This window comes from Phoxinus phoxinus (assembly GCF_949152265.1).
Source record: "Phoxinus phoxinus genome assembly, chromosome: 3".
Taxonomy (NCBI): domain Eukaryota; kingdom Metazoa; phylum Chordata; class Actinopteri; order Cypriniformes; family Leuciscidae; genus Phoxinus; species Phoxinus phoxinus.
This window is the reverse complement of record NC_136878.1, coordinates 10,301,725-10,327,373: the sequence shown is the minus strand read 5'-3', so window position 1 is coordinate 10,327,373 and position 25,649 is coordinate 10,301,725. Positions and strand designations below refer to the sequence as shown.

The 25,649-nt window shown below is 37.3% G+C and overlaps 1 protein-coding gene across 22 annotated transcripts in view; it reads right to left on the bottom strand.

Moving 5' to 3' along the window:
• Positions 1-25,649, bottom strand: part of fbrsl1 (fibrosin-like 1) — a 297,792-nt gene that overhangs the window by 259,689 nt on the left and 12,454 nt on the right. The window lies entirely within an intron of this gene.

The following is a 25,649-nucleotide window of genomic DNA, read 5'->3' as shown; positions in this document are numbered from 1 at the left end:
TCATAAATCCGCCATCACATTTCAATCACATCACTATAACTATACCGTGCCCCACATCTCTAAATCAACTTCCCCAAAAAGTGCTCCAGAACAACCGATCGACATTATTTACACAGACGACAGTACCAAAGCCAGCACGCTTCAGTCTGACAGTAAACAAATTCTCGCTTACACACAAACCGACAGCAAAAGATGGCCTTATCTGTGACAGCCCACCTGTACATGCTCACTCTTCCTCATCCTCCTCCCTGCGCGCTTCCCTTCTAAAAGTGGGTGACTGGAATATTAGCATGAAATTGTTGGGTAGAAGAGACAGCTTCTTTTAAACCCCCCACTTACAGCTCTCGCTGAAAGAGCCCGTGACAACCAGCTCTTACGGAGTGAAAGAGAGAAAGACAGTAGTGTGGGGGAAAGAGAACTGGGAAAGGTTTGAAATGTTTCTCCAACACCAAAGCTTATTGTATGCGCTTACAGAAAAAAAAGCTTTTATCATTGAGCAAAGAGAAGATGTGAATTCCTCATACTAAATTCTACCAATCAGTAAAGATGAAAGACAAAAGCTGTATGCTGTCTGTAGTCAAATATATAGCGATGAGCCGTTAGACATCATGAGTACAGATATTAATAGTTAAGGGTTGCTGCTTGATAAACTCACTCTAACATATAGCTTAAGACCCATACTGCTTTAGTAAAACACCCATACTGCTTTTGTAAAACACCCATACTGCTTTAGTAAAACACCCATACTGCTTTAGTAAAACACCCATACTGCTTTAGTAAAACACCCATACTGCTTTAGTAAAACACCCATACTGCTTTAGTAAAACACCCATACTGCTTTTGTAAAACACCCATACTGCTTTAGTAAAACACCCATACTGCTTTAGTAAAACACCCATACTGCTTTAGTAAAACACCCATACTGCTTTAGTAAAACACCCATACTGCTTTAGTAAAACACCCATACTGCTTTAGTAAAACACCCATACTGCTTTAGTAAAACACCCATACTGCTTTAGTAAAACACCCATACTGCTTTAGTAAAACACCCATACTGCTTTAGTAAAACACCCATACTGCTTTAGTAAAACACCCATACTGCTTTAGTAAAACACCCATACTGCTTTAGTAAAACACCCATACTGCTTTAGTAAAACACCCATACTGCTTTTGTAAAACACCGGCAATAGCAATATAGAGATCTGCAATAAAATGGTGCAGATAACAATGAAAACAACAAATAATTTAAAATGAAATAAGTTTTATTGTCAACTTAAACTAAGCTAAAATAAAATAAATATTAGGCTACATGAAAAACTTAAAATCTGAAATGTTGTATTGGAAGCTAACTGCAATAAAAAGTACAGTGTATATGTTCCGGTTTAAAGTACCAAATTTACGAAAGCCTTAAGCCCGGGACACACCAACCCGATGCCAAAGAACTAGTGCTGATGAAAGCCGACTGTTGTCGCCTCGCGACGCCTGCGTCGGGGGGGAAAGCTGCACTTGAACACAGAACTACAGGCGACTGTCAGCTACTGTAGAATGCGCGTTCTGCGCCTGCGTGTAAATGAGACGCTGTCTATTTCTGCGGATATATTAATCTATATTCGTCATTCAAAAAGAGAAACCGACGCTGCAAAGACACAAACCATATTCAAAACGGTAAGCACGCACTGCTTTGTTTAGCAATCCTGCTAAACACTTTCTTTATTCCACCGCTCATGTTAATATTGAAATATTCGCCAAGGAACACTCAGGTAAGATGAAGAAACATTAGAACATCCTTCTATCTGTACCGTTTTGACTTCTGTGCTCGCAGTTTTGCTATTATTCTCGTGCACTGACTCGTTCACTAAGCTGAACAGCCAATCAGAGTTCCCCCTTTCACCGACGCCGATTCAACAACAACAACAAAATGACGGCGTCAGACTAGAGCAAACGGTGCGGAACACACTGGGAAAACTATGGCTTGGCGTGTCCCGGGCTTAAAAGAAATAGTAAAATATATATATATATATAATAGCACGTAACTAAATTACTAAAATTAACTACAATTAAAATGAAATCTAAAAACTAAAGCCAATTACAAAATATAACAATAGTATATCAATAATACTAACATAAAAAAGTAAATAAATTATACTTTAGATAAAAAAAAATACAAAATTGTATAAAATACTTAAAATATTAAATCAATTTAAATATTTAATTGAATAAGCTTAATAAAGTAAAAAAAAGTATTGAATATTCATGAGGTTTAAAACCCATCTGAATTGTATGAAAATTAAAAATTGAATCGCCGAGCTACTTTCTACATTAAAATTCAATTTCCACACAGTCACAGGTGCGCATAAATCTTCTATTTTATTCAAAATGGCTTTGAATGTGGCTCATCCAATCAGATTACAGAGTCTGCTGTATAATATGATCCCAAGTATATTCCTCTGAACAAAGCAGATGGACAAGACTAGAAAAGATAACTGAGTTCACCACAGGGGCAAAAGGAGGAGCAGGAATGTAATCAGAAACAAAGCACCACTCTTGGCCACTAATATAACAGCACAGTGAAATTCAGTCAATGCCCTGTACTGCAAACAGCTCGATCTATCTGGTCTTGGAGGAGATGAACTGAAACCACTGTGGTTTATTAGACCTGATCTGTAGAGGTTGCAGGGGTGGTTTACCTACAGGCCCAGGGCTCATAACTCCTGCCAGCACAGAGGCTTCTGCTAAAATGTTCTGCGTATCTCTAGAGACTGATCGGGGGTTTGCTCTCACAGCTTGTAAAGTTTTATTAGAATTTCGATATAAATCCACAGATGGTCTAACCGAATAGACCATGGAGCATTTACTGTCTCTCAGTAAACACCTCTAACAATAAAGAACCTGTAATTTCGAAGTCAAATGAATCGATTCAACAAGAGAAAGTGAAACCTTTGAGGCATAAACTACTGCTGGATCTATAGGTCAATGAAAATAGGTCATTAAAATGGTTGCATTTGGAGGTCAGTCTCTTTACTCTAGCCTAGAGACAAAGAGAAATGCCAGAACCAGGTAGCAAGAGACAGAGACAGAAATAGAGACATGAAAAGGGAAAAAAACAGACAAATGAAAGAAAAAAAAAAAAGAGGAAGAAAAGGAATGATTGACAGCTGGCATCTGGCTGAAGGATGTTTCGCTGAAGCAGCTGGAGTCTCAACAAAGCTGAAATCAACAACTATTCTACAACCTTATAAATAAAGCTTCTTCAATGGTTCTTTACGGCAGCTTATGAACATTAATTGTGGAAAATATCACCCATAAGGGTTATCATTAAAAAAAAAAAAGCATTTCTTGAAATAAAATGTAAACTTATTATAATTCATCTAGTTTCCAAGAAACCTAATAACACAGTTTCCCATGAACAAGAAAAGCCATTTTAGGTTCTTTAAGGACAAAGTGAAATCAAGAGTGAGTGAGTGAGTGAGTGAGTGAGTGAGTGAGTGAGTGAGTGAGTGAGTGAGTGAGTGAGTGAGTGAGTGAGTGAGTGAGTGAGTGAGTGAGTGAGTGAGTGAGTGAGTGAGTGAGTGAGTGAGTGAGTGAGTGAGTGAGTGAGTGAGTGAGTGAGTGAGTGAGTGAGTGAGAACTGAGAAGTTTTTTTTCCAAAGTACAAGTCTTGTTTTTCAACCCCCCATCATGTCAAACACTTTTCATGATCCAATTAAGACGAGTTTTATCCTACATTTTTGATGCAATATCTAGAAATAAATTACATTCCAGAAATGCAATTTGTTGTGAATGTCATTTTTGCGTCGACTTAAAATCACCAGTTTTCTGAAGGACTAGAATCTTGAGATCTGCTCTGGCATTCTAGGGATGTCTCTCAAGCTGGAAAACTTTCTTTAAGCTCTAATTAGAACCTTTATTTTAGTGTATAAAATGTGTAAATAAAACATAAGCTCTTCTGGACCAGCGCTGGCATGTTTGTTGTTGTAAACTTTGTCCAAACAGTATCTTTACCCACCAAAATGTTAAAGGAAAATCACTCTCAACTGTTTCCCCTCACACCCTTAAAGGCAACCATCACAGCTTTAGCGTCATGCTAACTCCTTCACAATAGGCTTTAGAGGGACTGTGCAAATCGCAGTGGCTTAGGAGTGCTCCCGAACAATGGCTTCTTGTGTGTGTCGTGAATTCCTACTGCTAGCAGATGGCCAAACTTCTCCCTTTTTTATTCTGACAGAACTGTGGGGCTGTGTGTGGGTGCGATAAAGAGAGATGGTCTGTGGTGAACTTGTGTTGAAGAATTAAACCCACCATTACCGTTTCAGCCAAGAGGCTAAGATTCTCTACTCTAGATTATAAATGTTAAGACTGCACAAAGATCACAGTGTTAGCCGGTTCTATAGCAGTTATCACAGCAGGCGCCTCAAGTCTCAGAACTAAATTAACAGTGAAAGGTTGAAAAAAGGTCTACAAATGAATACACAACTGACAAAGTTAGTCAAGTCTGAGTCAGCAGATAGAAAACCACCTTAAAATACCGTTAAGTTTTTTTTGTTTTTTTTAAAGGATACATTATATTGATCAAAAGCATTTGACATTTTTAAAGCGAAATTCTATTCGAAAATTACCTCTTTTGAACTTTCTATTCCTTTAAAATAAAAATAAAAAAAGGAATAAAAAGGTCCATAAAATATTAAGCAGCACAGCTGTTTTCAGCATTGATAATAATAAGAAATGTTTCTTGAGCAGCAAATCAGCATATTAGAATGATTTCTGAAGAATCATGCGACACTGAAGACTGGAATAATGTCACTGAAAATTCAGCTTTGCCAGAGGAATAATTCAACTTACAATATATTAAAATAGAAAAAAAGATAATTACAATTCTATTAATATTTGTACATTATTACTGTTTTTAATGTATTGATCAAATAAATGAAGCCTCTGTGAGCATAAGATACTTTTTAAAAAGAATCCATCTTACCAACCTCAAACTATTTAGTTGTAGTGTATATATTAATAGATTTATAGTCATGTTTGCAATGGTCAGAACATTTATATGAAAATATACTTATTTTATACAAACAATATGATACAGAATTGGATGTAACCAAATTAAGTAAAGTAAAAGTTCACACGGACAGACGGATGGATGGCATGCAGGCATACATAGATAAATAAATATTTCTGCTTTTCTTTTCTTTTTTGCATTACAGTCATATTTCCCATGTGGCAGCAAGTATGCTACGAGGATCCTAGATGATTTCAATTATGAAAAAGACTGCCTTCTGCACATCGTATAACAGTAAATCATTTGGCGAGACGGTATTTTGCATGTCATGCCGCATGCCATACACACACAGATATATGTGTGAGACAGAGAAAGACCGAGAGCTGGGCTGGATCTTTCAGTGCTCTGCTCAACAGATGTGAGGCTGTAGGCCAAACCCTGAGCGCTCTGAATCTCCAAGGACAGGACTCGCTCGAAAATATACTATTTCATCCTCTCTCTATATTTCAGCTTTACATGGCTGCTCTTGACGAGTGATACCGGACAACTCCTCGCCTGATAAATCTGATAACAAATGAATGATGTTCCTTCCAGAATTGAGGATTTACAGTTCTGGTCAAAACACTCCACAGCTGCTATACTAAACCTGCAGCTTTGCTAGGCTTTTGAATGCTGTTTTAATACACTTAAGACTGTTTTATAAAGCTTAGCCAAGTGTGTGTGTGTGTGTGTGTGTGTGTGCACATAGGCGTCGTGTTTACAGTGCTTCCCTCAAGGGGAGATTAAAATAGTGAGCGTTAACATGCTACTGCGCACATGTGCATTAAGCGTCTCTAAGCGTAAGGTAAATCAGCGTTTACAAACAGCTCGCTGTGGGCCATTGCGTTCCGCATTATCTTACCTTTGGGGAGACTGTTGTTGGTAATGCAATGACCCATGAAATGTGGAAAAAGAGAAACGCACACACATCTAGAGTCCAATTTAAACTCCCCCGACAGATGGAGATCACTCAGATTAATCAGAGAAATAAATCAACACATTAAATAATTACAAAAATAATCATTAATTGTAGCCATAAATTAAATCACATACGCATTTATGTTCATCATACAATTTTGAGGCAGCCGCATCAGGTCACCTAGACTTCAGGGACGGCATGTGGCGATCCGCGGCGGTTTCTCTCGCACCTTCCTTCAAGGACTAATACAAGATAAGTATTACAAATAATGCATTATTCAAGGATGCCGATTGTCGCCAGCTAGTGTTTTCTTTCAGGGTAAGTACTGCATGTGTGCCATATACTTCTCTTCTTTGTTATAGTGAAAGAATTTGTATGATCTCTCCCTGTTGCATGTAATAAATTGCTCATGGTTTAGAATCAAGCGCCTCATTCGCAGTTCATCTAACAACAGACCAGCAGAGAAGGAAATCAAAACCCACATCACACCACAACTACAGCTGCGAAACATCTTAAAAGTGTGACAATAAACAGGGAGAGAGAGAGAAAGTAGAATACTCAAACGCGTGCAAAATCTAATCAAGATTAGAATAAAAAAAAAAACGTAGGTGCGATTAAATCTCTGAAGGTCACCCAGTACTGCCGGTTGCTGTTCCTACTCAACGGTATCAGGAGGATCGCGAGAGCATGAGTTTCTCTGCGTAACTCGCCAACAATTTGTCGCTGATGATGCCTCAAAGCGGCAACTCTTACTTCATAAAGCATTAAAGTCTCTTAAAGGGGTGCTCCACCAAAAGAAATGGCCCTATCATCATTTACTCTCTCTCATGTCGTTGAGAGAGAGAGGAAAAAAATAAAAAAAACTGTCCATAACATAAAAAGTACATGGTCTCTAATTTGTGTTCTTATCTTCTTTTGTTTTCTGTACAAAGAAGTTAGTAATACAGGTTTGGAACCACATGGAGGATGAACCTACAAGACTTTCGTTCATCTTCAAAACACAAATGAGATATTTTAAATGAAATCTGAGTCTCTCCAATGACAGTCCATGCAACTATATTTAGTCATTTTTTACATTTAGTCATTTAGCAGACGCCTTTGTCTAAAGCGACTTACAAATTAAGACTAAAGCAAGTGAGTCATCGTGAAGAGGCAAAAACAACGCAAGAAGTGCTCAAAATACAAAGTTCAGGCATTGCTCAGAGTAGCATAAGCCAGACAAGGGAGGATTAAAGGAAAAGGAAAGTTTTTTTTTTTTTTAGGTTAAGTGCTCACGGAAGAGAACTACCACTTTATCACTTCAAAAAGGTCATAAAGAGAATGTAAAACTAATCTATTATGAATAGAGCGGTTTAGTCCAAATTTTCTGAAGAGACTCGATCGTTTATATGATGAAAGGATTGAATTTAGGTGGGGGTGCCTTGGTGAGCGAGAGATAGATGAATGTTAATGTGTCTCTGCCCTTGGCATCTGGAAGTTCAATTACACTGAAAGTCAAGCAACTGACAGCGAGCACACAGAAGCACTGATATTTAGAAAGAAAAACAACACTGTTCTAATAATAAAGTCAAAGAGAAGGACAGACGAGGAGAGAGAAATAGAGACATATGACATTCAACCTGTCAAAACTGCTTTTGGATGTCAAGTCTGGCAACTACTTCAAACATAGGGCTCTCTTTGCAAAAAGCTCACACTTGCACAAGCAAAAACCATCATAAGGAGGATTTAAAAGTGGATATTTAAAGAAACGCACATTCAGTCCATCACAGGCAGCATTAGGCCAGAGTCAGTATTATTCCAGCAGGAGAAAATCTTATCGCCACACTTAATGGCTGACATAATAGAGACTCCTGTTATTACACGTCTTGAGGCCATTTCAGCTGTCAATCATCTCAAGTGATGATTATGAGGTCACATGTTCGGTTTTAAGTGTTTCCACAGTAGCCACTAACTGCTCTGTGTGTGCACAGGACCAAACAGGGCAGCTCTGTGTAATGTTTAGACAATTAGTTCCATGTGACAACTTTTGCAAAGGCTTGTGTTGTATTAGAGATTTTGAAGCATTACTTTACATTTATTTTGCGAAGGAAATCCAAATGTTTTGTGAGATTAAGGAGTGATGATATTTTAAAGACAACATTACATTTTAAATAGCCTAAAAAAGTAACAGGTTGAATTTTGCACAGTTTGTTAGTGCATGTTATACCCTAAACCCTTAAAAAAAAGTTTTATTTAATCATTCCTTGCAACTTTTCTACTTCAGATATATCACAATTATATATTCTGCTCAGCTTTTGGAGTTCAATTACCATTTATTTTTTTCTTTTAAGAAATTAATAATTTTATACAACAAGGATGCATTAAATTGATTATTAATGTGTTAAATTTGTTTCAGCATATTTCTATGTCAAATAAACAACGTTTTTTTTAAGGATTCTTTGATGAAAAAAAAAGAACAGTAAGCAGCACAATTGTTATAGACATTGATAAGAAATGTTTCAACACTTTAGAATGATTTCTGAAGGATCATGTGACACTGAAGAGTGGACTAATGGCTACTGAAAATTCACCTTTGCCATCACAGGAATAAGTTACATTCTAAAACATATTCAAATAAATATTTCACAATATTACTATATATGCATTTAACTTCTGTAATGTTACATTTATGTTACAAATATTTAATCTTTAAATATTTGTAACATAAATGTAACATTACAGAAGTTAAATGCATTTCTAATGTTGTCTTTAAAGATCTGAACTTGGTATCAAAGGTATAATTGTGGTGATTAATGGACTATAGTGTCCCTGCAAGACCCTTAACCTTACTGCTCAAAGACTGACTAGTCCCTGTAGCGTTACTGGTTGCTCTGCATAAGAAAGCATCTGCTAAAGCTAAATGACAAATCAGTTCCTTTCCCATTCTCTCAACAGTGCATACAATGAACCAATTACTTAAGTCAAGCATAAAACAACAATAAATAGTGTAGCCTCAATATAAACACGCTAATAGAGCGGCTACTACCCTCAAGGACAGAAACGCGCAGCTTTGGTGTCTACGAGAGCAGAGGAATGCTGGGTTCGGCAGAGGCCTGTCATGCTTTGGCGTTGCTCTGTTTCTCTGGGGAAAAGAGAAAAAGTACTATGACCTCACAGTTGTCAAAACAACAATATATCAATATTCATTCGAGATTTCTGCAGTGGATGCAGGAACTAACAAACATGCAACTCACTGTTATCAAGCTGTGCATGTAATGCAAAACAGTGGAGATCGAAAGCAGGAAAAACAGCAGAACAAAAAGCCTCTGTAGCGTACAAGTCTAGAATGCCTTCTAGGCATTAAACAGATTCGAATCTACTGATGCGCAGATTTCCTTTCTGCCGTTTTTCCTTTGCTCGCGAGGAGCTGTAAAACAACACTAAATGCTATTTAGAGATCCGTCCTTGTCATTTTCTCGGCAGTGCCCTGCAGAAGCTCTCAGACGTCCTTTGCTTTGGGGCATGTTGGTTTGTTTTCTTTCACGTCCTTTTTATCTTTGTCATTCACAAACATGCATTACAAGGGTGAATACACAAGCACACAGTCATGCCAGCGTTCTTCTGAATACTGATGGGGTTCTGCTGAAGAGAAGAACTGACTAAAATTCAGTACAGGAGGAGAGGCGTGCGTCCTGGGAAAGGTCATCCATCGCTTGACTGGGACCGCAGATGACCTAGTCTAGAGGGCTGCATCAGCAAGCACGACATGAGCGTGTCTATGTGTGTGTGTTCTGCCTCAGCTGCAGAGTTCAACTTGATACAACTAAAAGTACTTTCTCCTATCGCAGCTTATCATGCAGAGACTGTCTAGTCATGCGTTTACTGCAGAGACTGTAAAAAAAGATAGATGACGCGTCTCTGCTTCCTTCCACTGTGGAAAAATGAAGCCAAAATATTGCAGATATGGTCGTTGCCAAATACATCATCATTTAGAGCCACGATATCAAGGTCCTGTGCCCATACTCCCGCAGATGTAACAGCCGGTTTTTAAAGCATCAAATAACTACCGGCAACTAAAAAAATTTGTTAGAAATACCAACACTTGAACATACGAACTACCTAAAATGCCAGAAAAATAAATTGAAGTGCAATTGGATTTTTAAAGTTTGGCTCGCAACTCATTCGAATACATAGAGAGAGCGGGGTTTATGATCTATTCTGCAGCCAGCCACCAGGGGGGTGATCAAAATGCTTTGGCTTCGTTTTTCAGGATGTGTGCGGCACACTTGATTGGCACACTTGATTGGTTGATTTACCCAAAAAGTGTAAACACTGGTGCTAGGCTTGTGCAATTCATCACAATAAAGACAGAATCACGATATGGCTTAATGTGATTGCTTCATCTGGTTTGCTTATAATGTGCATTTGGTAATGCAACATGCACCAACCATCTTCCCATACCAGTAATGAGAAGCGCTTATAAACCGGCTGTTGTCAACCAAATTGAAGGTTTCAGGGCCTTTCATCCAAAATAAATGTTTGATTGCTAAGCATATGAAAATTAAGAAATTATATTATATATACATATTTTTTTCAGTTTAACATCAATTGCAATAGTAATATTAATTTATTAATATTATTTTTATTATTGTCACATATACAAATCTTGTTTTGCCAAATTGCACAGCCCTACAAACAGGTATCCCCCCCTAAATCGTGGCAGGTGGCACAATCAAAACTTTGTTTTACCATCCTAAGTGGCCAGACCCAGCAAGATCAACCAATGAGTGTTTTTGGCAGGGCTACCTGGTTGGCAATGGAAGACAGTGGAAGTTAATATTAAACCTGTTTGAAAAGGAGATTTTCAAACATTTTATTTGATGACACTATACCGGGACAGAAATTGCACAATTCATACTTTAATTACAGCTAACAATATATCAAACATTTAAGACTTATTCACAACAAAGCATGATAGAATTATTGATAAACTGGTGATAAAATGAAGCAACACCATGAATATCAGAGAGGGTTTAAGATGCTAAAATTGATGTTTTCTGAATATATCTGATACTCAGTTTACTCAGACAGTTCAATGAAAACGGCCACTTTAACCCCAGAGGGCCACAAAACAACTTGTTTAGTTTGCACTCAACACAAGTTATAAATTGAATATAATCTTGACAGTTCTTATGCAGAGCCCATGTCTGTAAACCAGAAGAGAATTCAATATACTATGATAAAGCAGTGAGAGGAAGAAAAAAACAGCTGCATGGATGGGTGAATGCCAAATACATTTATATCAATCTTTACAAACAATACAGAATGTGTGTCATTCCAGCTCACTCTTATGTCATTCTAAACCAGTATGACTTTGTGGAAATCAAAAAGAGAAATTGTCAAGAAAACAGTTAAAGAGTACTGGTAGGGTTCTATAGTCTAACGATTTGTTTACAGAGACAGATCCAACTGCAGCAGCTCACTAGAGGATAAGAGAACTATTAGTAAATAAATTATCACATGACTTCAAAGATTTGGAATATATGTTTGTAATGATATTATGAGAAAACTGTTTTTTGGCGAACTGTTCCTTTAAACATCCCTGCTGCCTTGTTCTGTACCACACAGCACTTTGCCTTTTGAAATAAATCTGTGTCAAGTTTGGCATCTTGTCAGGTTTTCAGTTGCACTGGGTTTGTTTGTGTGCGCGTGTGTGTCTGTGCGAGTATGTGGGTAGCGGTGAGCACTGCTGTTTTTAGCAGTCTGCTAACAAACTGATTATGTTTAACAAGATGTTTTAAAAGCCATCACATACATACTTGAGGTGCTGAGAGTGAGAGAGAGTGAGAGAGAGTGAGAGAGAGAGTGAGTGAGTGAGTGAGTGAGCGAGCGAAATACAGCAGCCGACAGAGCGTAAAACTGATGCCTTTGCTTTCTGGTTATTGCAGAACTATTTGAGATTTTCATTTGGAAACCCTTGAGAATGTGCAAGTGCATAGTGTAACCAAAGCTTTTGAGATCATGTCTGTTTTAGTCAAGTCCTTGACATTTTATCAATTCAATTTAAAGGAACAGAAAAATTATGTCATGTACACTACCGTTCAAACTTTTGGGGTCGGTAGGATTTTTATCTTATGTATCTTAAGTATCTTATGCGAACCAAGGCTCGTACAGTAAAATATTTTTATAATTTAAAAAAAAAAAATCTGTGTTTTTACATATTTTAAATTGTAATTTATTTCTGTGATAGAGCTGAATTTTCAGCATCATTACTCCATTACTCTAGATCTTTCAGAAATCATTCTAATGTGCTGATTTGGTCAAGACCCCACTGCGATATTATCCTGCTTATATATTTATATATATACACAGACATGCGTATACACACCGCTTGCTACTTGCCACATAAGTAAATAATTTAACACAAAATACTAATTTGACATTCTATTATCTCAAGATGACTCGCAGTACCCGCTTGAGTGGTCTGTTATCAGTTTTAACAGTTGCTGTCGTGCAATAACAACAGACTACTAGATGGTGCAATTGAAGAATTAGAATTGAATACTGAATTATGCATGGTTCTGTACTAATGCATGGACAGGTTTGTAAAAGGACAGCCAATGCCAGGTAAACGTAAAGCTGACAATGAATCTACATCAAAGGTCACAACTACCGAAACTACTAAACGGTAAACATAAGAGCTGCGCGATGCAACAAAACTAAATAGAATCCAATATAATCAGTGATGCTGTTTACACTGGATGCAGCGAGACATGACAACAAATCCCAGAAAGTAAACTGATGCCCCGTTTTATTTCTGACGTACTCCAGCGGTCGTGCAACTTCTGACACAAAGGACAAATGGATTTGCAATGTTCACTTTGTCACATCCAATAGACTGGAGCCTCGAGACGGCAGTCACATCCAGTTGTAGACAAAAGAAAAGTAAATATGATGATGCATACCCAGTCCTTGGATTTACAAGTACAGTGGTGAGTAGAGAAGAGAGACCACAATGTGTTGTGTGTCTTAAAATATTATCTGACAGCATGAAGCTGAACATGTTAAGACTCCACTAACATTACAAACACAAAGAGAAGCCCATTGAAGTTGAGAAGTTGTAGTACAGTATTAATTACAGTGATTCAAAGAAATCCTCAAGGATTTTGCAAGCAAGGTCATGTTTGAGAGTGTCTTTATGTGGGTGCGTGTAGATGGGGGAAAAACTGTGGCAGAAAAAGTTTGGGAACCACTGCTCCAACACCTCTGCCTTGGGAAACTTGATACACGTGAAATTCATTCCAGGTGTCTTAACCGAAAGAACTGTCCAGAGAATTCAACAGCCAAGTGAATAGACGTGTAAACTTTAAGAATGCCCGCAATGCGGTCAGCACTCTGGATCACAAGCTAAAGAACCGTATTTCTGCCAGCAGCACTCTAGAAAATTTCTAGGAAGATTTCGAAGGACCATACACCACAAAGGCGTTTTAAAGCTGCGTGTGAAGTGTGTACATGTACCACACCCATGTGTCAGCAGGGTTTGGAGAGATTATTGCCGGGCTGGTGCCAACCACCCCATCTCCCCTTCCCCATGGAACGCAAACCAACAAATAAAATAGGTGTTGTGTAGTACAACATACAGCATCACAGTGAGAATTACAGTGATTTCCGAGACTAAACAGACATGCTTTGCGCTTTTCCAAAAGCTTCAGGTCAGGAAATCACACAATTAGCAATTACTTTGACCAAAGCTTTGTTATATCTCTCTCTGGCTCTGTGAAGCGTTAAGGCAGTGGCGTTGAGACAGAAACACTATTGTGCTTTCTGCACTAAACAATGGCTCTTGTTTAGCCTGTGGGGTCCAAATGTGTGTTAGCTCATTTACTTTATGTCTGCCAAAAATTCCTGATATGGATCCCATTACAAAACCAATAAACAGCCAGACAGTGTGCCAGTTCTGGAAGAGCACGCGGAGGCGTACAGAATAAACCTGCCCAAGGCACCCTGCTTGTCTCACATGGGCTGCAGGAGCCCAGCGTCTTTGAAAAGTGAAGTGAAAAGCTCTTAAGACCAAACCGAGGTGGTCCTTCTGTATCCTCTAGGAAAAAGAAACTGTCAAATCCAAGTATTAGCCAGTTACAATAATAACAAAAGAATCCAACAATAATTTAATCGTTCAACCTCCACTTCACTAAAAATGTGTTAAAGGGGTTAAAACATAAAACATGTATTAAGAAAAAAAAGAGAATAGAAAAACAACGGTTTAGGATGCATTAAATTAATCAAAACATCAGTATCCTGAGAACCAAGTCAGCATATTAGTAGAGTAATTATTTTAAATTGTAATAAAATTTCACAATATTACCATTTTCATTGAATTTTTATCAAAAGAAATGCAGCCTTGGTGAGTATAAGAGACTGAATATAAAAAAGCATTGAATTATTAAAATGAATGGCTGCCGCGACAGTGCCTTTTGAAAAAACCTAACAAACTATATATTGTCTAACTTAAAGAGCAAAGCTTTTCATGTCCAAATATTGTTTTTCCTTGATCGTATGAAATTAAAGACTATGAAAACATGCTTTACTTTCAAAAACACTATTGGAGACAAAACTGCAAAAACAGCTTTTTGAAATCTGGATGGTTGTTATGACAATGTTGTTACACATTTCACATTCAAAACCTTTAATGAGGTATAATTAGCTTTACAATTACAGTAGCAAAGGCCTGTTTAATGTGATAAAGGCCAGTTAGCATGGGACATTTAACCATTCCTGTTAAATGCTTTAAATACATTGGTGGTTCCCAAACTGGGGTACACGTAGCCCTGAGGGTATGTGAGGTGACAGAGGGGGAAGGTGAACAAAATGCTGAGTATTGCCTTTGATTTAATTCTACCCCACCCTAAAATAACATCAAAACAGGATGTATTTCTAACCAACAAAATGCTGCTTCTAATATAAAAACAGGAAAATGGTAGCACCGTAAAAGGTCAAATAACATGATATTCAATCAAATTACCAAATGATCTTTTGTGGTCAAAACTGTCTGCATTCACACAAGCAGTGTCCGTATGATGGTGTGCAGAGTATGCTGTCTAAGCAAACCGCACTACATTACTGCCGTTCTCAACAATGCACAACAACAATACTGTCGTTCTCAACAAAGCACACAGTCAGGTTGCAGCACTAGCTAGCATGAATAACAAATATAGACACCGACTGTGCATAGAGATCGATTTAAGACTCAAACTCTCTTTGATACAAAAAATACTCTGTGTGTAAATGCATCTATGCAGCTTGTGCTACTGCAGTGCAAAGATGGCTTTTGTTGATGTTGAAATTATTGATTTAGTTTAATTTATTGCTTGATTTATTATATTAATAATTAGATTTTAAGAATTTGACAAAACATGACAAACATTTATAGGGTTAGAAAACTTTGCTTTTATAAAAGTTTTTTTTTTTTTTTAATGCACTTGAAAATCCCTTTAAAGCACCAAATATAGTCCCTTAATTAAAAAAATGTGAGAAGTGGGGGTACGCAGAAGGATATTATTTTTAAATGCCTCAGGTTTCACCACTCTAAAAGTTTGGGAACACTGAAGTACACCTGAAAGCACTGAGAAGAATAGGAATGCTAGCAGATAGCTTTCATAGGCATTACAGACCTCAATGGGTAAAAGGATCAGGGAGAGGACACAAAACTGTCATATAAATGCAAGAAACATTGACGTAAGAAATATTAGCATTGAAAGTGAAGCTCGAGGAAATAATGCAACAAAAAAAAACGTATACGATCACCCTATGCAAAGCAGAATTCATGATATTGCATTCATGAAGTGTGGCAAAGCCGCATCCATCACTGCTGTCATCTAATGTCTCGTCACTAGGGTCAAATCTGACAAACAAAAAACTAAAATCGGACAATTTTCCAGTAACAATACAGTGGACACAACTGTGTCCCTCCCTGCAGACTAGGGTGTTTTTCTTTGATTTCCAGTGCAGTGTCACTCATGTGCTGTGGCAGCAGTGTGTGTGTGTGTGCGTGTGTGTGTGTGTGTGTGTGTAGCAGTGTGCTATTTCCAGCCTCAATGCAGCCAGACAGTGAGGGCCTCTCTGTTGCTCAGTCGAAAACCTACAACATCAACATAACAGCTGCTCCCCAACTAAAACCATTTCACCACAAGAAAAACATGCTGTATTGCATCTAATGGCATTTATGTGGAAAAAACACAATGCTGTAGACACCCTACATAGTATTTCCAAGACAACAATTCAAACTAGATAATACAAAAACTAAAGCCATACTTTAGAACAACAGTTCTCAACTGGTTTTGCTTCAGGACCGTAAAATAGCAACCCAAACAAACAACCAAAATGGTTTATCATACAGTGATCAAAATGTCCTTTAAGTCAAACATTGAAATGAACTGATATTACCATGAACTATTAGCCCACCAATATGCAGAATTATTAACATGACAGACTGGTATGCTTAAACAACAGCAGAAGTGTGATTTATAGTTTGCATGTTCATGCTTTCAGCAGCCAATAATACACCACACACATCACATTGTGGTCAAACCATGTTTATCCTCTTTTGTAAGTGAACACATTTAGTAGTCGGAGTCAAACAATGAGGGGTATCACATGGTTTGTTTCCATTTGTCTAATTAGGCCAGTTCTACAAAGTGAAAGGCAATCTGTGCCAAAATAGAAGGCCGAGCAGTGTCTTTCATTAGACATTTTTCTAAATCGTTTATAACGTGACATGTTTATTCACGTAGTACTACTTAAAGTTATTGATACTTTGAAGTGATAAAGAAACATGCACGAATGAGAAAATAAAGAGCGGGATGTGCATGGTTTTAAAAAGAGTTATTATACTGCGAAATTGTGCAAATAAGATTTTGTCATTTTGCACAGTATCATTATTTCTGTGTTGCAATAATTCAACAATTCAATTCATCACAGAAGTTCTGGGAGAAAAGTTTATAGTTCTGGTATAAACACTGATATATATATATATATATATATATATATATATATATATATATATATATATATAGCCCTTTAGAAATAAGCCAGTTAAAAGGATTAGCATATTTATCTTTCTATACAAACTATTCATGATATAATATTTAATTATTTGGATCAACATTATTATTTGGTACTTACATCAGAACAGTTGAGAACCACTATTATAGAACACACTGTTCCAAAATGTTCATTTCACACCTGTACAATTGTTGGCAAATGTTCTATAACTTAGTATTTCCAAGGCATTAGCCCCCCATCCAGAACTTGCCTACAGACAGTAACGCCATTTTCTACAATAGAATCGACCAGCATTGAGTCATGCTGTGACAGCTTGAGGTTGTCTACTCTGGAAGTGTTGACGCAGCACGTCAATGTTCACTAACCACAGATCATCTGTACGCTCGAGGCTACACTTCAGCAACAGTAAAATGGAAGAATGGCTAGGAATTATATTCAATGGAAATCCACAGCTAGAAAAATGCACCACAAACTGTGAAAAAAACTAAATTACACTTATATATTATTAAAAAAACATCACTTTCAATAGTTCATGGTGCATTTTTTATATACCATTCAAAAGTTTGGAAGATTGTGAAAGAAAGTCAATTTCATTCAGCAAGAATGCATAAATTGATCAAAAGAGTAAGTAAAGACATTTATAATATTTTTTTAAAATATTTCAAATAAACAATGTTCTTTTCAACTTGCTATTCATCAAAGAATCCAGAAAAACAACTTTCCACATAACTATTAAGCAGCACAACCAGCTTAGCCACCACAGGAATACGTTATATATGTAATAAATAAGAAAAGTCATTTTAAATTGTAATAAAAATTTGTTTTACTATTTTTAATAAATGCAGCCTTGGTGAACATGAGACATTTCAAAAACACACACACACAAAAAAAAAAGTTAATATATTTAACAAAATATACAATACAGGTAACACTTTATTTTGATGGTCCACTTTAGACATTCTATTACCTATATGTAACTTTGCAACTACATGTCAACTAACCAAGAGTGTTTGTAGACCGTCTGCTTAATATCTACTAGCCTAACTCTTTATTGTGATGCTTCCCCAACAGACGTCCACTTATTCTACTTGCCCGAACCCAACACCTAACCCTAACCTAACAGTCTGCCAATACTGTAGTTGCAAAGTTACTTATAGGTAGAATGTCTAAAGTGGCCCATCGAAATAAAATGCAACCATAATAAATCATGTAACAAATATATGTAGCCTTTATAAATCAAGTTAGACTATTATTATAGGTGATGGAAATAAAATGATGTGGTCATGTTTTATCAATGTCAATTTTCTTGAAAAAGCTGTGGCACTGTTATTATTACTTATTTCTAATTCTGTAGAAGCATACCAAGTGTATCTAATCAGAATCTAAGTCTCCCACTTAACCGTTTAAAAGTCATGAAATCACGAGGGACGAGTACGGCGGAGAGCTCCAATGAAAAGCAGCTTTGGCTCGCTGGCTGTTTTTGGCTCATGCTAGAGGAAATATGATTATGCAGAAGGGGAACGGTTTCATCAGCACCTGGAGCGGTGCGTGAGAGGGGAGGTTAGGGCCGAAAATAGGGGGGGGGGGGATTTATGAAGTGAGCACATACTTTAGCCCTGGCAGGAAGTCATTAAACTGTAAGCTAGAATACAGAGAGAAGAACTACTGTTACATTTAAACTACTGTTGCGTGTTTTTTGTTTAAGTGCCCCATAATGCTTTTTTGTTCAGTATAATATGGCTCTTTGTGAATATAAAAGGACAGCAAAGTTTTAAAGATCAAATTACACAATAAATGGAGAACGAACTGATTTTAAACTGCCTGAAACGAGTTGTCAGTAATTCCAGGCTTACTTCCTCCTCGAACCGATGTAACAAATTTGCTGAATGCCAACCTATGGTGTACTTTGATCCGCCCTCAAACACTGTAGTTGTAGCCGAGGCCTGGAAGAGTTTAATGCATGTTGACATGTTGAGAATACGCTGTTTTCTGCGCTGAGAAAGCAAATCCACTTTGCATGCACTTCCAAAAATTGACAACACTGGCTCGAGTTGATACAGTAAAACCGACGATACTGTTCGTATCACTGTGTACAAAAGTGCTGAAGAAGCCTCCGAAACTGAACTTCAGATATGTAACGGCTAGGGGTTTAACCATTTCAGATTTTTTTTAACTCAACATTTATGGGATTAAACTTGAGTCCAACGAGTCGCTGATGACGTCATTAATGAACAAATAAAAGCTCGGGTATACATACTTAATTTTCCACTTTTTGCTCCATCTCGCGCACAGTTGAGTGTGCAAGGCTTTCCGTATATTCATTTGGCCGAGAGCGCGGAAAGGCGCATTCAGTGTGCGTGCCATATCTACTGGATTTTGTTTTCAAGCGCTCAAGTTACCCGCACTTGCTCTGTTCTCCTTGTGGCAAAAATTAAGTCAGGCGGACAGTATGCAGGCGGCCAAAGTATGCTTTGCAAGTATGCAAAGTATGCTTAAAGGAGAACTCCGGTCAATTTTAACATTGAGCTCAATTTTTAGTAAATTTGGAGTGCTGTCAATACAGAGAACAACGACAAAAATCGGTGTTGCCTACACCGTGTTATCCTATTTTTAAAATTTACATCCTATTGACTTGAATGGGGCAAGTTTTAAACTTAACCAGTTCTTAGTCTTATCATCCTTGATGTGTCATTACAAGTGCCCAGCCATGTTGAGTGATTCCTTCAGAGTGAACACGAGTGAATCTGACTGCAGTAGATGTGAAAGATATGAATAAAAATGATGTTATATCAGCCAGCGCACAGACCTGTATTTAGTTCCTGTTTTCGGTGGAAGTCCAAAGTAGTCGATTGTCGAGTTCACGCGCATAGGTTTAGTTACTATGATCACGCGCGTGAACTCGACAATCGACTACTTTGGACTTCCACCGAAAACAGGAACTAAATACAGGTATTTGCGCTGGCTGAATTAACATCATTTTTATTCATATCTTTCACATCTACTGCAGTCAGATTCACTCGTGTTCACTCTGAAGGAATCACTCACATGGCTGGGCACTTGTAATGACACATCAAAGATGTTAAGAGGATAAAAGCAGGTTTAAAACTTGCCCCATTCAAGTCAATAGGGTGCAAATTTTAAAAATAGGATAACACGGTGTAGGCAACACCGATTTTTGTCGTTGTTCTCTGTATTGACAGCACTCCAAATTTACTAAAAATTGAGCTCAATGTTAAAATTGACCGGAGTTCTCCTTTAAGCCTGACCCTCGAGCTGAGACTCGAACGTGGGTTGCTTATCCTGTTGCGCCCTCTATAGGCCATGATCCGCGACTAGTCATCGTCAAAGTCGACTGCTCTGTCTGTGCAACCCCTACTTAAGGCCACTTCGTTTCCGAAACGCACTATAACCGGTAGACCAATCACAACAGACTGGGCCATCTGGCCAGTCAGAGCAGAGCAGGCTTTCGGAAAGGAGGGGTTTAGAGAGACCGAATACTTTATTGAACCGTTTCAGACACTATGATGATGACGCAATGTATATTATAAGAACAATTTTGTATTTTTGGCCTCCAAAACAAAATTAAGAAGCTTTAAAATAGCATAATAGAGGCACTTTACACAATACATTCTCTAAAACTCGACATTTAGCCAAACAATCAAGATGACCCCTCTTGAATTAGCAGCAAGTGGCTGTGGTGAAAGGGCAGCGCGGTCGCTCAACTTCCGTTTAATTATGCAGATGCTGACTAACACTAACACGTGTTATTCTGAACAGACAAAGAAAGGGCATCATCCCCAGCAAATGAGCTGTGTACATAAATTAACCAGCCTGTCCACTCAGATTTGGTGCATATCTTTTTAATAAATCATCATATCCAGAGAATAACGTTTTGCAATTGGTCTGATGACCTTTCCTGCGGAGGCTCGACCAATCAAGATTCAGGTTAAATCTAAAGGTTATGCAGGCATAAGAGCCTTTCATTTCACACCAATCAACAAACCACAAATGTACTAAAACATACAAAGGGAGGGAAAAAAATTGAGAGAGAAGGAGTGTGTGAGAGAGGAAGACAGGCCTCTGAGAACCTCTCCCATCTCCATATCTTATTTCAATGTGGGAATAGCACTCTCAGCAATTATTGTTAGTATCAGTCAGACCATAAAGGCTTTTCCCCATGGAGCCGAGGCAGCTATCTCACGTTCAGAGAAGGAGCTTGTCGACAATTGTTACGCTAATTGCTTTCACAGCAAGCGTCATTTATAAAGAAAACATGCTCTAAGACACACACGGAGACTTAACGTATGAGCGTACACACACACTCTCTCATTACGTCTGTGCCAACTAAGAAGCAATAATGTGCATGTACGACTAGGGTCAGACAATATATCAAATTGCCAGTATAATCATGATGATTTTGCTGGCAATATTAAATAAAGCAACATTGTGAATATGACAATGATTTTAATATTCTTTTTATTTGACCATTTATTTTCAGTCTTTCCATTATTCCGTTTTAATGTATGGATTTAAAACAATTGAACAATTTGTTTGTACTGAAAACAGTTACACTTTATTTTAAGATGACGTAGTTACATTGTACTTACTCAAATAAGTACGGAGTTACGGTTAGGGTTTGGTTTAGGGTTGGTTACTTGCAATTATGCATAATTTACTGTTTAATATATGCTTACGCACATGTAGTAACATAACAATGTCACCTTTTCCCTCTGCGGCATTTTTCAGATAGTAAAATATTTTACTATCTTACTATTTATAAGTACCGGTAGGTAAATATCACTGCTCTTTACTGTTTCGTGTTAAAGGTTTACCGATATGCATTTTTTTATGGCCAATGCCAATATGCCATCAGGATGGCCGATATATGATATTATACACTATTTAATTTACAGTAAATAACACATGGTGCACATGGTTATTTTAGAAATATTTAAACAAATTGTAATATATAATTTGAACGATGAAAAACTTGACAAAATAAACCTTTGAATTAGACAGATTAATACTTTAGATAGCAACACCAACACTTATTGGCCAAACAGAAATGTATTGGCAATGCTGATCATTTAAAATGCCAAATATCGGCCTTATTCGACATATTGGTTGACTACTATTGTTGTATTGGTGAAGAAAAATAAGTAAATACAGCAATCCACGATAGTTAGCCTATGTACTCTGAAGTAACTCTGAATTTTATTTATTTAGAGATTTTATTTCAGTAAATAAACAAATATGTTACAAAAAAAATTTTGGCCATGTGCCGTCCAAGTTACCAATTTTATACACAAATATTACATGATTTTATTCTTAATGTCAACAGATTTAAATACTATATATTTTGTGGTAACTTAATAAAAAAGCCAATGAAATAAAGCAGCTTAAAAGTCATCCCTTTGGTTAGATTTAGGCCTTGTTTGAAATATCTAGTCGACAAATCTGGAGGTATGATCATTTGAAACTTGTTTGTAGAAATGATTCATCAACGCCCAGAAACAGACAGAAAACCACAACCACAACTCATAACCAAAAGCCCTGAAAACAAAAGTCAGAACAGGCTCCAACAAGTCAGAAACAAGTTTATAGCAAACACTTCCATGGTGTCAAAGGGAACTACCTGAGTCAAAAAAAAAAAAAAAAAGGAATTCACTCATATGCTCATAAATCACAGCGGGGGAAAAAACATCCTCAAATGTGCAAGTGTTTAACAGTAATAGTTTTCACTGAATGAGAAACCTGGGCTATAAGGTCTGCCTGTTTAAAAAGAAAACATTGTATTACTTAATGAGCCACTTATGACTCTTCTCAATTTCTTTCCCATTATTTTTATAGCAATTTTCAGAGAAGCACTAACGCTAGTCTGTCGTTTCGGTCTTCCCTGAACAGCTTTCTCAGCCAGCGGGTGCTTCAAGGAGAAAAAAAAGAAAAAACCTAAATTGCTGGAAAATAGTACAAGTGGAAAATAAGCTGAATCAAACCCGGCCTTGAAAATGTTTATTGCTTACGGTTTGCAGTCTTTCACAGAACATTGTGTTGTCTAACATGGAAGTCAAACAAATACTAATGATGATACACTCCATGACCTCAATTCAATCTTTTAAAGAGTATCTTAGGTCAAAGTTTTCATTAGCATTCACTTTTCTCCACCTCATGTTTAGAACAGTTAGCTTATAGGCTCCTTTAGATCAGCTAATGTGCAAGTGTGGACAGCGGCTGGTGGAGCGATTTTCTTTTATATTTCAAATTTAAGATAAGTAGACAAAGCAAAAACATCATGCTATCTATATCTAACAACATAAGAACAAAAGTTATTCATCATCGTTCTCATTCCCTTGAACTAAAATCACAATAGAGGTACATACACCAATACCCAGTGCAATACTTTATTGAAAATTCCTGAGCTTCCAATATGACGTGGGCATCATCTTCATTTTAACTAGGCTACTAAAAATAGTTTCTTTGTCTTTTCATATAGTAAGGTCAAAACAATGGGTAAAACTAATAGTTACACGCAGTGATCCAATACAATAAAGCAGAAATGAAACGCTTATCCTAATGTTCACATAGCAAAATTACGCAACTAAAATTCCAACTTGTAACATTAAACCCAGAGAAATATATAATATAACTATAAGGATCCCAGCACAATCATACACACACACACACACACACACACACACACACACACACACGCCTCTTCGTTCTCATGAGGGGGAAATAACTGCAGCTTTCTTATCAATTAAGTACTTCATTACACCGAAGGACTTAAAGAGCTGGGAGGCATTATGTAATTTTGCTAAAACACATCTCTACCACACTGCATCATATCCCACAGCTGACATTTAAATCATCCCTGAAAATGCATACACACGCAGGTAAACTGATTCAGAAGCAAATCATTAAGTAGTAAACAAATGCAGATTCCTTTGCCAGATGGAGAGCTAGTCACTTAACCGTTCATCAGACATTCAAAATATGAGGAAAAGTTCAAGGAAAGACGCGTTTATCTGCAGTGGCCTGAATTGCACTGCATGTGGGTGGACTCCGATCCTCAAAAGCATCATGTCAACTAGAACATCTTAATACTTACACAAAGTGATGTGCTGTTCATCCAACAACACATATGAACCAAACTGTACATGCTTATGAAAATGTAAGCAAGCCAATAGTAATCATGGTAGCTAGGGAATGCCTATTTACCAGGTCATGTGCCTGAACTGTGAACACCTCTACAAAGTAGAGAAATGTCCACTCAATTAGCATGTTAATGTTTAAATGAACACAAACTGGCTTTTTTATTTAACCGCAACACATTCAATAAATCACTTGATCCCGAGAGGTACTATGACAACTGTTTTCTTAGTCAATGTAGAAGTATATCTATGTTTGTTTATGTGACTGAGCCCTGTTTTACAGTTCACTGGTCATGTTAGGCCACTGTCATTTGTCATGATGAATGTACTCACATTTGCTAGCCAATAACCAATCACTTCAGCTATACAACTCTCCGTCAACTCAAGGCTGTTTGCACAACTATGTGTTCCCTTGCCCTTATTATCTTCTCTATCAGTACAAAAAGATCAAACACACCACTTGATGAATCAATGATCATGTCTGGGAACACACACTCACATTTAAACACACAGCCCACACATTCAGTGTATGATGGTTTGTTTACAGTATTCGTTTGAGGAAACCTTGAGACATGATGGTTTTTAATCTACATATGGGCCAATGATGTGGTCAGGTTCTATTAGGCTTTCAAACAAATCTACTGAAATGGAATTTAGACAAAAACAAGTAGAATAGACCTATGATTAACTTGTTTACAATTTCTGAATGAAATATATGTCAATTGTCTAGGCAGTGTAACTGTCTGAACACTGTACAAAAAGTCACATTAAAATGTTGGCATAATCTGAATAATCACTGCACCTATTTTTGCTTTTAAATACTCCCTGTGTCAAGGTCATTAAGATAAAGAAAAATATAGATCACATATATTGCACAGGCCAAAAGAGTAACCCCCAAAAAATCTTGATATGAGCACATTGAGTCGTGAATAGCTACTCAATGTGCAAATGATTGTATAACTTGCAAAAACTTGGAACAACTAAACTTTGTCATCTCGAACAACAGTAGGCTATTTGTCACAGCAACAGTTACAGTAATGACAGGAACTGCATGTCAACAAGTGTCATTTGTAAGAGACATTTACAGCTCCTCTAGCCTACATAAAAAGCCCCCAAAACCATAAAAACCACAACTTCCCGATATGTCATGAATAATTTCAGCAGACTGACAAACTCAAGTCGATATTGTTTCTCTTGTTATTCAAACAGAAGATTCAAAAAATGATTCACTGTATTCCTCGAAGTGGCCTGCCAAACACTCCTGACACTTCTGCAAGAGTGACAGCGAGCAAAATCAAAAAGCCGTGACCTCTATTACGTCACTATCACTGTGTTCTGTCATCATAAACGCTCACTGGAAAACGGAACTTCTGGAATGCGACACTGTGACAACAACACCAAACACCTGTTTAGCACCCTCAGGAGCGGTTATGTCATCACAATCGTATAATGAACACAAAAAACTTGAACCGTCGCAGCGGCCATAGACGGTCAGACGTGT